We start from the raw sequence: 15,595 nt of genomic DNA, 5'->3' as shown, positions 1-15,595 counted from the left end.
ATCGTCCGATTTGTAGTGTGGGGGAGGCCGTGCTCACGCAACAGGATGATTCCGTCCGACAGCATTCCAAGAGCCCGAAGGCAAACGGCAAAGCCAACAGTGCAAACATCCCGCACGTCTTGCAGGTTCTAGAATGTCACCGCAAGTGAAACGTTTTCTCCGGTGACCGGTGACTATCTCCAGTTAGACTCCTCTCAGGTGATCTCGGCGAGATGTGCCTCAAATTTCCACTTCGTTTGACGGCTCTTCAGTGTACGGCTTTGGTGGCGCACTGATCTGTCAACTCACATACTCTTTACCACTTACTACTGGTACAGTGTTCTGCATATTCTCCCAAGTTTGTATTCATTCTAGCCATTCCTCTTGATCTCAGTTTCTCAAATTACGCAATAACTTTACAGGGATGTGAAGAGTTTGTTTATCCTGTCATTATAAGTACCAAAGTTTCAACCAACAGCGCCGTCCTAATCACCATGGAAAATCCTTTTCTGGGACACTGGACACTGCGACCGAGAGAGAAACCATCTACCGCAGTAAAAATTACTTCTTTTAATATCTGGAATACAGATTACTCAAGCTCGCTATGTAGCAAACAATTTACGTATTAATATAGGTATTTCAGATCGTGGAGGTACCAGAACAATCTGACGCTTTCACAGACATAAGCTAGCAAAAAGGTGCATGAGCACATATGGAAGCAGCATTTTAGAACCACCCGAGAAAGCTTTTTTTATATAAACTTTAGGAGGGCAGGAATTTATTTTAGAAGTTAAAGCAAAACTGATTTAAACTGCTCCACGTGGATGATAGGATATAAACAGTAGCATGTCTTATCGGATAGCAAATAATTGGACAGCCTACTTTTCTACTAGTGCGTGTAGGGCAAACTTTGGCTGATTGAACCGACTTCAATATCACATTGTCGTATATGCGAACTACTTTCTGTTGTATTAGAGAAGGTAAGCTTCTTTGCCATGATCACTAATAATAATCTTTATTCTCGATAACTGGATTCGGTAATCAATGTTACAACCTTCAGACCTGAAAAGCATTTATGTAGAGTGACTGTATACGAAGCTGTAAAATTCAGTATGAAGTATAATATAAAAGGAAAAAAAAGGCAAAACAACAAATTACCTCGACACACGGGTTATTGCATGTGTCTTAAAACAGAAAACTGTTTCTCATGAATTGGCAGGTACGTAACAGATTAGAAGACTGATGCATCAGCATGTCAAAATTAAGACAACTATATACACAGTTACTCAACTCAGACATCTGTCTTATGTTAGTGACAAGGGAGTTCATCATGCAACCAGGATGCCGCTGCTATCGGTAACATTATAAATTGGTTTCATTTAGTTTTTTCACTATCCGTATCACTTCTTATACAGATGGTGTTGTACGTGCCTAAATATGTCACCAGTTTATTCGCTGGTGATCGTACTATAGTGCTTTACTCTCAAACCCCTTGCCGTGTTAATACAGGATATACTGATGTCTGAATATCGGTGGTCACCCCGACTTCATTTTTATGATCTCTGCTTCTTGCGCTGACAAGAATTCACATTTTTAAAATAAGTTAGCAAACATTGATTACATATACATCAGTGGAGTAATTCAAGTTATATACGTTAGCACTTATGTTCTCAGGACTGGAATAATCCAAGTTACATAGGTTAACACTGTCTTTCGAGGCTGTAATAAAATTCTTATTTGGAAGACTACATGGAATAATCCGTTTGGCTCTGCACAGTTTTACTGTCTCAGAGGATCTTGATGGTGAGAGCTATTACAAAACATTTTATAATCCTACGTTAACGCATCCTGAGAAGCAACTTGTCCAGGCGATTTTCCCTCTTCTGAGTTAAGTCAATAAAATATATACAATTTCTGTTCACTGCACCTCTGGTCTATGTGGATTGAAGACGAAATGTGCTAACAAACTTTTGAACTATGCACGGAGATGTTACATAGATATCTGGATGTAATGAGTCTCCCAACATATTATGCAAATGTGTCGTTACTAATTCTTCAGTTCATTGCGATTCAACGGGACGAGATAATGACAGGTTTTTCGCTTAGCTTTGGAAAATTATTTAAATGCGCTCTTGTCAACAGTAATATCCCTGCCAACGGCGAATATCATCCGCAACTCAGAGGTGCTACAACTCGTGCTTGACAGTGGTTATTAGGGGAGTACACGAGACAGAGTCGTTTGCAGAAATGAGGCCAGCCAGGCAGCTGTGATTGTACGAGAGACGATCAATAAGTAATGTAACGCACTTTTTTTACTGGAAACAAGTCATTTTTATTCAGAATTCCAGTGAACTATTTTCTTCCCCAATCTTTTGGCTACAGAATCCTATTTTTCTACATAATGTCCATTCAATGCGACGGCCTTACGTACCTTACTCAGAAGGGCTATATGCCCACATGGTACCACGCTACTGATCGACGTCATAGCCAACGGCTTGCTACGACAATAACCTCCCCTTCATCCATGTACTGTTTCCCGAGGAGAGCATCCTTCATTGGACCAAACAGAAATCGGTAGCTACAATATCCGGTCTGTAGGATGGATATGTACAACAACCAAGAGGGAATAATAAGAGTGGACGATCAAGAAAGAAGTGCTCGTATTAAGAAGGGTGTAAGACAAGGCTGTAGCCTTTAGCCCCTACTCTTCAATCTGTACATCGAGGAAGCAATGATGGAAATAAAAGAAAGGTTCAGGAGTGGATTAAAATACAAGGTGAAAGGATATCAATGACATTGCTATCCTGAGTGAAAGTGAAGAAGAATTAAATGATCTGCTGGACGGAATGAACAGTCTAGTATGGTTTGAGAGTAAATCGGAGAAAGACGAAGGTAATGAGAAGTAGCAGAAATGAAAACAGCGAGAAACTTAACATCAGGATTGATGGTCACGAAGTCAATGAAGTTCATGAATTCTGCTACCTAGGCAGTAAAATAACCAATGACGGACGGAGCAAGGAGGACATCAAAAGCAGACTCGCTATGGCAAAAAAGGCATTTCTGGCCAAGAGAAGTCTACTAATATCAAATACCGGCCTTAATTTGAAGAAGAAATTTCTGTGGATGTACGTCTGGAGTACAGCATTGTATGGTAGTGAAACATGGACTGTGGGAAAACCGGAACAGAAGAGAATCGAAGCATTTGAGATGTGGTGCTATAGACGAATGTTGAAAATTAGGTGGATTGTTAAGGTAAGGAACGAGGAGGTTCTAGGCAGAATCGGAGAGGAAAGGAATATGTGGGAAACACTGATAAGGAGAAGAGACAGGATGATAGGACATCTGCTAAGACATGAGGGAATGATTTCCATGGTAGTAGAGGGAGCTATAGAGGGCAAAAACTGTAGAGGAAGACAGAGACTGGAATACGTCAAGCAAATAATTGAGGACGTAGATTGCAAGTGCCTCTCTGAGATGAAGAGGTTAGCACAGGAAAGGAATTCGTGGCGGGCCGCATCAAACCAGTCAGTAGACTGATGACCAAAAAAAAAGGGATGGATGAGGAAGAACAGTCCTGTGAAGTTTTGTAAGCTCCTCTCGGGTGCACAGACTCGTGTGAGGCCGTGCCTCGTCATGGGTAGGTTTGCATTTTTGTGGTGACGAAATCGCTGAAGTCGTTACATCAACGACACCACACACTTCAGAGTTGATCGTTGCACCGTGACGAAGGACATCGAAGGGAATGACCCCTTCAGAGTCCCAGAAGACCATTGAAATTACTTTAACGGCTGAGGGCGTGGCTTTGAACTTTTACTTCGGAGGAGAAGTGGTGTGGCGCACTCCATGGACTGATTTTTTTTTTTCTGGTTCGAAGTGATAGACCCATGTTTCATCACCTGTGACAATGTCCGACAAAAACTGTCACGATCAGCTTCGTAACAGGTACGAAATTCTGCAAAGATGGTCTTATGTACCTCTTTATTGTCTTTTTGCTACGCGGCGAGGAACCCTTGGGGCAACCACCTCAGAGCATCCCAACTGTTGGATCCATTATTCACCTCGAATGAAAGTGTCCGCACGTTACAACACTGCAAGAGTCTTAGTTGTCTGCGGGTGACATACACGGGAGATCGGACAGGTTGGCGCTACCTTGTTACAACGATGACAGGCGCCTTGTCCAACGACTTACCGTGCTTTTGTTCACTGCCAGATCTCCATAGACATTATGCAAGCCCCTCTGAACAGCTGAGATGCTCTGGTTTCCCGCTAAAAGAAACTCAATAACCGCTCTCTGCTTGGAAGGCATGTCCGTTACAGACACCATTTTGAAGGCGAAGTATAGCGCTGCCATCTATCATAACTTCATGAACTATAGTAGCTGAAGCCGGAATACTCCACGATGTTCCACAACAAATTCTATATATTTTCAACCCAAATTGGCCGAGGAAAAAAAGTGTAGCATTATTTATAGAACGCCCGTCGCAAGAGTTATCATGCAATTCTCCTTACTGGACTTCGACCCTGCACTGTGCCTGAACTGCCTTGTTTCGTTATTGGCTTCCCTTTAGTGCTCCAGTCACGGCGATTTTGGCTCTGTTTAAAAATTACGGGTTCGAAGTAGACAGAAACGTGGGGACGGAGTCTTACCTAAATAATGCTTTCGGCGAAACTTCCGTACGCAGTGCCAGTGTCATGGATCGTAAGCTTCTGGAACTTTGTCCGCAACAGTTGTCACTGGAACAGGAGTCGTACCGGTAATGACAGCAGCAACAGCGTGAACAGCATGTTGCTCTCCTGCAGGCCGTCTCTCAGCAGCAAGAACTTCATTCGGTAGTCACAGTTACATTTCCACCATCGTTTGCTGTCTCCAATCAGTCTTCAGAGAGCTGAAAAGTCCGCCTCCGACATTCTGAACTGTGCCGTTTTCATTATACCGTTTATGGCAGGCAGAAAAGTGCGTTGGTCTTTTCTTCTAGTAGTCGTTCACACAAAGTGGTGCAGAAATTGCAGCCACTCTTGGACCCTAGTGCTTTTACTTTCAATTATCTTTTGATCTGTTGACCGAGTACTAAAGCCATCAGACGCACCGTTTTCAGCTAGGCTACAATTTAGTCAGTGTCGTAAATAAAATGGATAATTTTACGCAACATGAGCTCCTACATGCAGTGTCTCGCACGTAAATTTAATTTCACGTTTCAGGATTGGAAAGTATCATGTGCAGGAGCATTGATTGTGAGTGTGATGGTGTGGCTTGCCCCCTGCAGGGGGTCACAGAAAAAGTTTTGGCCAAGTTCGATCATAGTCCGGGGGAAATGCTTAAAAGTGCTAAATCTTTTGAAGTTGCTTAGGAATGTCAGCATGCTTTCACAAATGAAATCCAAGTGCCAAAAATAATTCGACGGCTTCGCGAGTAGCAGGTAACAGATATTCCGACACATCATCTTTTCCTATCTCTAATTCTTTCCTGACTTCTCGGGCGTTCGGATCGCCAGTGATCCATGAGAAACTCAAGTACGCCCAACAGTCTGCTCCGCCCTCAGCGTCGCGTGACCTCTTTTGTAATGTTTTTCTGGCAAGTCAGTGACCCCCTCGATTCTCGGCGTTGCGACGTGCTTCACACAAGGCGAATAAACTCCAGCCATAACTTGACAGCGGCATCTGGCATTCCAGAAGCAGCTGCCTACACCACGCAGCGACTGTTGGCCTGCAACAAGCAGGCCCCCTCGAAACAGTGTGTCAACATGTGGCCCCACTCATCGGTCAGCTCGTCGGTCGGCGGTGGAACCAGTGGCTCACCTTCCGCTGCAAAAGCTTACGTTGCACCTGAAGCTTTTCAGTCGGTCCATGAAATTCAAACTGGATACAGGAGCTACCGTGTCATTAATCTGTGAGGGGAAGTATGGGAGGTTCAAATGGTTCAAAAAATGGTTCAAATGGCTCTGAGCACTATGGGACTCAACTGCTGTGGTCATAAGTCCCCTAGAACTTAGAACTACTTAAACCTAACTAACCTAAGGACAGCACACAACACCCAGCCATCACGAGGCAGAGAAAATCCCTGACCCCGCCGGGAATCGAACCCGGGAACCCGGGCGTGGGAAGCGAGAACGCTACCGCACGACCACGAGATGCGGGCTTCAAATGGTTCAAATGGCTCTGAGCACTATGGGACTCAACTTCTGAGGTCATTAGTCCCCTAGAACGTAGAACTACTTAGTCCTAACTAACCTAAGGACATCACACACATCCGTGCCCGAGGCAGGATTCGAACCTGCGACCGTAGCGGTCTCGCGGCTCCAGACTTGAGCGCCTAGAACCGCACGGCCACTTCGGCCGGTGAAGTATGCGAGCCTCGGCTATCCTTCGCTGCAGAGGCCACAGCACTGGGTCGTGTCTTACTGCCACAAGGTCATTCATCTCCTCTGAGAACTGTTGCTGGCAGTTAAGTTAAAAAACGATGAATGTTTAGTAACCTTCTAGGTGGTGCGCTCCCCTACTGCTGCTAACATTTTCGGCTTACATGCCTTTACCAGTTATTCTTTGAAAGCAGTGGACCAAGTCAGTTTATAGTTCGAAACGGTGCCCTTTCATGACATTGATGATCTGCGCAATTTGTACAAGCAGATTTTTGAACCAAGGCGCTAGTATGCATGTAATTTTAATTACCAAATCTCTGTGCCAAACTTTTGTAGAGCTCATCTTTGTCGTTTATGGTCAGAGAGGATGTTCAAGCGGAACTTGCACGGCTTACTGAACGGGTCATTCCGCCTTTGTGGTAGTTTTAAATCCGACACTGATTTCTGTTCTATAGTCGCTCGGAGGATTCGTCAGTAGTTGCCAAAGGCCACTATTTTTCAAAGATATATAAATAAAGGAAACATAGCTACAACTGCCGCCTGGTGATGTATCGTGTCATCTGTTAGCTTTATACGGGTACAGTCACTTACCGTATTGTTAGTGTATTTCCTATTTTACAGAAGTATTTAGAACAACTGATTCACGCTATTTCCCAGTATGTTAATTACTCGAATGATATCATTGTTGTGGGGACAACACATGCCGTTTCAGGAACTTTCAGTTCCTTTTCAAATGGCTCCAGGGAAATGGCTTATACTGTTAGCTGTAAAAGTGCAGATCCTTGGGCCCCCAGTGTTAAATACATGAGGCACATTCTTAGTCATAGGGACACCGCGCTCACACGCGACTACGTCGATGCTGTCACTATATGCCGACCTCTACTGATCTTAAACAACTGCAGTAATTCCTGAGTAAAATCACGTACTATTCCCAGTTGATTCCTCAAATTGCACAAATCGCAAACCCACTCAGCTGCTCAAGAAGGGCGTCAGATTTGCGTGGTTGGCCGCCTGCCAATAGGTTTTTCAGCGCCTTAAGGATGGTTTCAAGGCGGAGCCATGTTTGATGCCATATTCACCAGGCATGCTATGGACACTCGCGATGGACATGTTCTGTTACATGATTGTGGCGTTTTTGTCTCACAAGTTGTCGGATGGTTCCGATTTGCTGGCCACGTTCGTCTCCACAACGATGACTGTGTTGTAGCTTAGCTATTGACGTATTGAGAAGGAGGTTTTAGCAATCGTTTACGGCGTCAAGAAAATACATGTGTACTTGCATGGCAGCAAATTCTATTTGTTGACATGTTGTTCGGTCATCGCTGTAAGTTCCCTGAAAAGACAGTACGGTGTATCCAGTGCTAGGCGTTGATATGAAGTGTGTGCCATCCTGAAACCCACTTTCGCCCAAACGCCCAACACGCCAGTGCAGACGTCCTGTCCCGACTCCATCTTGGCCTCAACTTGAAATTCGACTATCAGGAACCAGTTTGTTTAAACCTGGACCAGAAGCTACAACATACTCTAGACTGATTCCCGCTGACAGAACAAAAGGTAGCCGCAATGTCGTCCCGCAACTTGGTGCTGTGGGAAATTATGTCTGCAGTAGAGAAGGGGTTCGCAGGACATGTTTCCAATCAGATTGACCGTGTTTTACGCAATTATTATGCTCTGCGGTATAAGGGCATTGGGCATCTTATCGTTAACCGCAGAGGACGTTGAATGTTGGGTCACCTTTCCAGCCCTGCTCCATCTTTGCATCCTCCAGCTAATTAATGCTTTACTTTGGGGGACGATGACCGTGAAAGCAATGTGCCCAGCGGCATGTCTACAGACCTGGCATTGATGTCGACAGTGAATGCACATGTCATACTCTCATGCCTGCTCTCAATCAGGTGGCCCACGTGTAACGTTTTCGACATTGCCTCGCACTGGTCGCTCGTGGGAGAGGGTCTATGCTAATTTTTTCTGGGCCATTTCAGGAAGTTATGTGGCTGCTGGTTGTGGAAACCCTCTCGAACTTGCCTTATGTGGCATGGATGCTGTCCACTATCACCTCTTTGCCAAATGTGCCGTCTCGATTATATGCACAATAGCCAGAGAGCCATGCAATAGTCTGTCAGGTAACATGCACCAATTTATACCAACAAAGTTCCAGGTTTTCTGTTGCCATAATGACACCGAACACCTGACCACCAGTCCCTTTCACCTGACTTCCAACATGGAGACTAGATGGTCCATACATTCATAATACAGATGCAGAAACCCTTGCATATATCGTCTACTGAGGAAGCCCTTCCCCACTTCCCCACTGAATGGGATCAGTCCAGCCAAAATACTGCACAGGTGCCACCATCACAACCTGTTACACCGTCTACATCCTGTGCAGTGTGCCCAGCCAGTTTACAGGCCCATCCATAAATGGGCAGTCTGTGTCAGGACATGCATATTCGGGCCACTTCCAGGACAGATCAAAGGGTTCGTCATCAGCCACATGGAACGTCGTTTATTTGACGTCGTCGACATACTTGTCGATTTGACCCACCGCTACAACCAATGCTGATGTTGACCACAGCTGCGATCATCACCGACATCCCCTCCCCCACTGTCGCTTCTGACCCATGTGTCTGACACTAGGGTCACTACCAGCTGTAACTCTCGCTCTCACCCTGCACCTGCCACATCTCAGTAAGACCTCTGGCCCATGCTACCAAACTCCAGATGAATTATGAGTGTATCACAGTGCAGGAGGTTACGGAGGTGGATCCGCTCGCTCCACCCTGACCATCTTTCACCCTTCTTGTATCAGTGCAGTCTGCTGCCTTAGCACATTCTCACTTTTGCCGTCCTGCAGTCCTCGGACAAGTGTAGGAGTTGGCCGGCACCAGCCCCATCGTTTTTTATCCATTGACAGGTGTTCTGCGACTCACTACTAACCCCCCCCCCCCCCCCCCGCCATTTCCACCGATACTGTCGTAAGGCTCAGCAATGTTTCAGACAACAAGGTGCCGACACATACAAATGAAAGGCCAGAAATTGGAAGTTCTCGTAAAGTGTAAGGTGGGTTTATAATGTATCATTTTCTCCACATTTCACCACAACTCACAACTCTGACCAACGCCATGTCGTTGCGCCCAAATCTGTGACGTCCAGCGCTGAAATCATCCGTTTTTTATGGAAGACTGAGGAAAAAGTTTCGGACACATCGCTGCTCAGCTTAGACACGAAAAGTCGTCAGAAGGTGTCATAAACGGCGTGATTGAAAGAACCCCTTTCCTTGGAGCTTTCATGTTCATACACTTCGTGGTCGAAACGACAGTTTTGCAGAGCGATTTACAACAGGAGGACGTCCTTAACAACCTGTATGCTGCTGTCACTCCCTGCACGACTCAATCCTTCTCAGAGGATATTGCAGCTCTGCAACGCCATTGAAAGTGACGTCGCCTATATGGAGAGTAGTGCGACTGCAGTTTACTGAAATTTTTGCTCTCGTGTATAGAGTGGAACCACTAAAGGCCGTTCAAAACCATTTTACGAAATTTTATCGTGATCCGAAGCAGAAGAAGGTGTTTATGCTACCTCATCCCTTCTTCTTCGCGCCCTCCTGTGGCGTTAGACAAGTGATATTGTCACATATGTGAATTAAAACTGTAAAGGATCCATCTAAAACTACCCATTTCGGTAACACAATTGGTGCCATCCATATATCCCTTACATAGACAACCACTGGGATAGAAATACTTTTTTTCACCCATCAGATTTCACATGTTGTCAGTAACCGCTAGCTCAATGGTGTTGAATTTATGTACGCCTGGAGCATGTTGTTCTACACATTTTGTATTTTTCCTCAACTGTTTCTGGCTTTAGATTTTTGCACCCTTACCTTAGACTCATGAAATAGCACACATGTTCACTTTGGTTTAATTCAGAGCTGCTGTCAGGCCATTCCATTAGCAGAAAGTCCACCACCTTGAGAGTATTTGGGACGACCAGGTGATACGAGGCTGAGCGCTGTCCTGCATCAGCGTGAAGCACAATTAAACCACTGGAACTTCTGTAATGATGTACGGCTCCACTATCTCATCCCTTTGGCACTGGTCATTCAGTCTGTTTAGCCTGATGCCTCACTAAACCATGACAGATCAGTCTTAGGATAGGGTCTGTGGGAAAATGACGTCCGGATTATTCCTCTCCTACACTTGTGACGCCAAACACGGATCCTACCATCATGGGTCTCGTTGTAGAAATGTGATTCATCTGTGAAGAGCACACAGTGGCAATGCGCTATATCACATTGCATGTGCTGTCTGGAAAACTGCAACTTGGCCACATGATGTAAGCGTGTCAAGTTGAGCACCTTCACTGACTTGCAATGATGTATTTGCAGTCCCAAACCTGTTGCCAAACTGTCTATCTACATTAACAGCACTTGATCAGTAGCTCCAGCACGACGAATGGTTAGAACCCAGACTGCCTGCATTCAGTAGCATTAGCTTGCTGCAGTGTGGTGCAACGGCGATGGCCTTGACCTGGAAGTCGTGTGAAAAGGTTTTTCTCCCTATGTCATTGTAGCATGGTTCTTACCACTCTCTGTGACACGCTTAACATGTTTTTCTATGAATCACTGTGATTTGCCGTCTGCAAGATGGCTTGGTTAACCTCAGTGGGACACAGCTATTTCTATACCACAATCCTGTAAAACGAAACAGACTTTCCACTCCCTCTGTGCTGATATGAACAAAAGGTTAAGGCAAACATGGTTATTCACAGAATCTTTATAGCATACTGCAAACAATGACTACAACATATGAAAAAAACAAAACACATAGTACAAAACTGAGTATGGAATGATTTGCTTGTGCATCAAAACAAAACAGCTGTGCAGTGCTATGCTGTAGCACCTGCGCTTGCTGACTGTATGTGAAATCTGAGGGGTGTCAAAAGGATTTCCTGTCTCTCTTGCACCTAGAAACTGATGAGTGGGTATCTCCACAAGGACATATTTAACGTGCTCAGCAAAGGTGTACAGGTAGCACTGAGGGTACTGCCGAACAGGGGAGTCTTAGAATGAACTTTTGTTATCAATGTTGCACACCCCTTCCCCCACCTGCCGCCGCCTGTGTACACGCTGCATGAGGATTCGAATAAGGAAGGATGGAGAAGCTTAAGGGGGGTAGGACGTCAGGTCGACTTGGAGTAGGAGAGGCACCACAGGGCTTCTTAATTTCCACTGTCTACACTTTTGCAAATAAATTTATAAAACTTTGTCAGCAAGACCAGGAATGATTCAGGATTCATACCCATAGCAGTGGAAGTTCAAAAACATAGCAAAATATTTTTTTTTACGTGTGAAATTTCATAATTTTTCCACTTGAAATTGGCTGCATTTGTTGCTAAAGGTACACTTTGCTTCATAAGTAAAAGATATTCTTCAATGAATTTTGCACAGTATAGAAACCATACTTACAGGTGTATGAAACTCTAGAATTTATTTCATTTATGAAAAAATGAACGAGCTGTTACATCTTAAACTTAGCGTTTAAAAAAACTCCAGTTTTATAGTTAATTATCAGAATTTTTACCACAGTTTTTAATAGACGTGGAAAATTCTAAATTTTCATACACCTGTAAGTATAGTTTGTATGCTGTGAAAAATTCATTGAAGAATCTCTCTTACTTATGAAGAAAAGTGTACCTGTAGGAACAAATGCAGCCAACAGTAAGTGAAAAAATGATGAAATTTCACATGTAAACAAATTATTTAGTTATGTTTTTGAACTTCCACTGTAATGAGTGTGAATCCTAAATCCTTCTTGGTCATGCTGACAAAGTTTTATGAATTTATTTGTATAACTATAGACAGTGGAAATTAAAATGTCCTGAGGTGCCTCTCCTGCTCAAAGTCGGCCCGTTTGACGTCCTACCCCACTTAAACATTCTTTCCTACTTCAGATTACGCTCAAATTATTTGGAATAACTTCAGTCATGCGACATTCCAAAGAGATGATATCACGTTCAGTGGAATTGTAGAACAGTAATGTCGTTTGAGAAGGATTGAAGCGACCTGGAGTGTCATTTGGGCCAAAGTTAGTGAAGAATGTCGACCTGTGCACATCGCACTGAAAATTGTCGTTTTCAACCGTTAAATGTGTGAAAAGAACGCTTCCGTAGAGGGCGTGGTTTCATGCTGGTACTTTATGACTCCTGTTGAGGCCTTTTCGTGTCGATTATGAGCGGCGGTATGTTTGATACGTTTTTCTCGGCTACCCCTAAAAAACCCCGTGATTTCAACGTTGGGTGTCGGGGTTCTGACCTGCATCGCAGAGACATCAAGGGAAGGGATGAAATGTAGGTAAGAGGGGGTGTGACGACCTTCCCACCGTATGATCTGTCCATAATGGCGCTGACCAAAATTGTGATGCAATTTGGGGCCAATATGACATCATTAATCCATTTTACACCTCGCATGAACTTCTGAACTCTGGCCTTTCGCTCCCTTGTGTCGATAGCTCGCTGTTTCAAGCGTCGCCGAGCCCGTTACAGGACGCCAATCTTTGGAACCATTACAAATGGAGGCTGTATGCATTTTCGTGCCAAATTCTGAACGTCTGTGTCGCAATAGGAGGAAATGACGTGATTTTAAAGAAGCAACACTTTCATTCTGTTGCACAGTTTATAATTGTAAATGAGAATCCGTTTCAAGGCAAGTTTGGCACACAAATATGATGCCGAAGTGATTTTTCCATCAGGATACTGTCAACAGCGTAGCTGTAACAAGAGAAACGTCAAGTAGAAGTCTTTGAAGCCCGATTAGATCCTCCGCAAATAAAAATATATGATGCCTCAGTATAAAACCCTCTTCATGTATGAACAAAGAAGGGACGTAAATAACTATAGAAATTTATCTGGAATGGTTCAGTAATAACTTTCTTCGTACCCCCTTCCCTAGAATTAAAATATGTACACTGATATTAACTATACATACAGTACGTGATCTAAAGTATCCGGATACCCCCGAAAATATACGTTTTTCATATTAGGTGCATTGTGCTGCCACCTACTGCCAGGCACTCTATATCATCGACCTCGGTAGTCATTAGGCACCGTCAATTGGGTGCTCCGTGGAACTCGCGGACTTCGAACGTGGTCAGGTCACTGGGTGTCACTTGTGTCATACGTCTGTAAGGGAGATTTCCAGACTCCTAAACATCCCTAGGTCCACTGTTTCCGATTTAATAGTGAAGCAGAAACGTCAAGGGACAAATATATCACAAAAGCGTATAGTAGGTCGACCTCGTCTCTTGACTGACAGAGACCGCCGACAGTTGAAGAAGGTCGTAATGTATAATAGGCAGACATATACCCAGAGCATCACACAGGAATTCCAAACTGCACCACGATCCAATGTAAGTACTATGACAATTAGGCGGGAGGTGAAAAAACTTGGATTTCATGGTCGAGCGGCTGCTCATAAGCCACATATCACGCCGGTAAATGCCAAACAATGCCTCGCTTGGTGTAAGCAGCGTAGACAATGAACGATCGAACAGTGGAAAACGTTGTGTGGAGTGACGAATCACGGCACATAGTGAGGCGATACGATGGCAGGGTGTGAGTATGGTGGTAGTGTCAATAGTAAAATTCGGAGGCGGTGGTGTTATGGTGTGGTCGTGTTTTTCGTGGAGGGGGCTTGTACCCCTTGTTGTTTTGCGTGGCACTATCACAGCCTAGGCCTAAATTGATGTTTTAAGCACCTTCTTGCTTCGCACTGTTGAAGAGCAATTTGAGGATGGGAATTGCATCTTTCAACACGATCGAGCACCTGTTCATAATGCACGGCCTGTGGCGGAGCGGTTACACGACAATATCATCCCTCTAATGGACTGGCCTGCCCAGAGTCCTGACCTTAATCCTATAGAACACCTCTGAGATGTTTTGGAACGCCGACTTCGTGCCAGACCCCACCGACCGACATCGACACCTCTCCTCAGTGCAGCACTCCGTGAAGAATGGGCTGCCATTCCCCAAGAAACGTCCCAGCACCTGACTGAACGTATGCCTGCGAGAGTGGAAGCTATCATCAAGGCTAAGGGTGGGCCAACAGCATATTGAATTCCAGCATTACCGATGGAGGGGGCCACGAACTTGTTAGTCATTTTCAGCTTGGTGTCCGGATACTTTTGATCACATAATGTATCGTAATTTATGGTCACCTGCTTCTTTTTTGTGTCTGTATGCGAAGGCTAATCTCAGGAGATACTGTAAGGATTCCGATTCGTTTTTTCCTAATAGGTAGACTTGTTCACAAGGAGAGTTTTTATATATTATTTATTATCGCTATGTCAGACAAGTCGTCCTGCGTAGATACTTAGAGTTATCCGTGCAAAGCCAGTATGGGCCACTGGTAGTCCATTAGCGGGCGCTCTAATGATGGGAATCTTGAACAACTATACAGGGCAGGAAAGCAGATGAGGTATCTTGATTTTGCGTTTTTTGTAAATGTGGCCCACGTATGATACAACTGCATCGTGTAAATGAGAGTGAGGAGCTGATAGACTGCAGTGTCTTTACTGTACGCTTCTAATATAAGGAGCCGGCCGGTGTGGCCGTGCGGTTAAAGGCGCTTCAGTCTGGAACCGCGTGACCGCTACTGTCGCAGGTTCGAATCCTGCCTCGGGCATGGATGTGTGTGATGTCCTTAGGTTAGTTAGGTTTAATTAGTTCTAAGTTCTAGGCGACTGATGACCTCAGAAGTTGAGTCGCATAGTGCTCAGAGCCATTTTTCTAATATAAGGAAGGGAAACAAGGATTCCAGCGGCTGTTCACTAAAGAGTCAAATGTCGAGAGGCTGAATCGCTTTCATCTCCCTCAGAGAGCAGTACGTTGAATGAGCATATGTATCCACCATAATATCAGTAGTGTTTTAGATACTTGATACGTTTTAGATACTTGATATGTAAGGTACTGCAAGAATATTTGGAATTCAAAAGGCGATATTTGTGAACAGCTTGGAGATGAAGAACTAAGGGATCCCAGCTCTATATTGTTTCTCCAAAACCGGTCGTAACTGGTTATCTTTCTGGTAGTGACCTTCCCCGTTACAGCTATGAGGCAACAGTGATCATAGAGAGCTCTTGACTGTTACAAAGTGATATGTGATTACTACACATCCCTGTGATTTATCAGTAACGTAACTGTCACGAGCTAAGGTCATTACTGTCAACTTTAATCCACTTTACCTGTTTCTTTTCCAAACGAAG

The sequence above is a fragment of the Schistocerca nitens genome, chromosome 6 (genome assembly GCF_023898315.1).
Source record: "Schistocerca nitens isolate TAMUIC-IGC-003100 chromosome 6, iqSchNite1.1, whole genome shotgun sequence".
Classification (NCBI taxonomy): Eukaryota; Metazoa; Arthropoda; class Insecta; order Orthoptera; family Acrididae; genus Schistocerca; species Schistocerca nitens.
Note: the sequence above shows the minus strand (reverse complement) of the source record.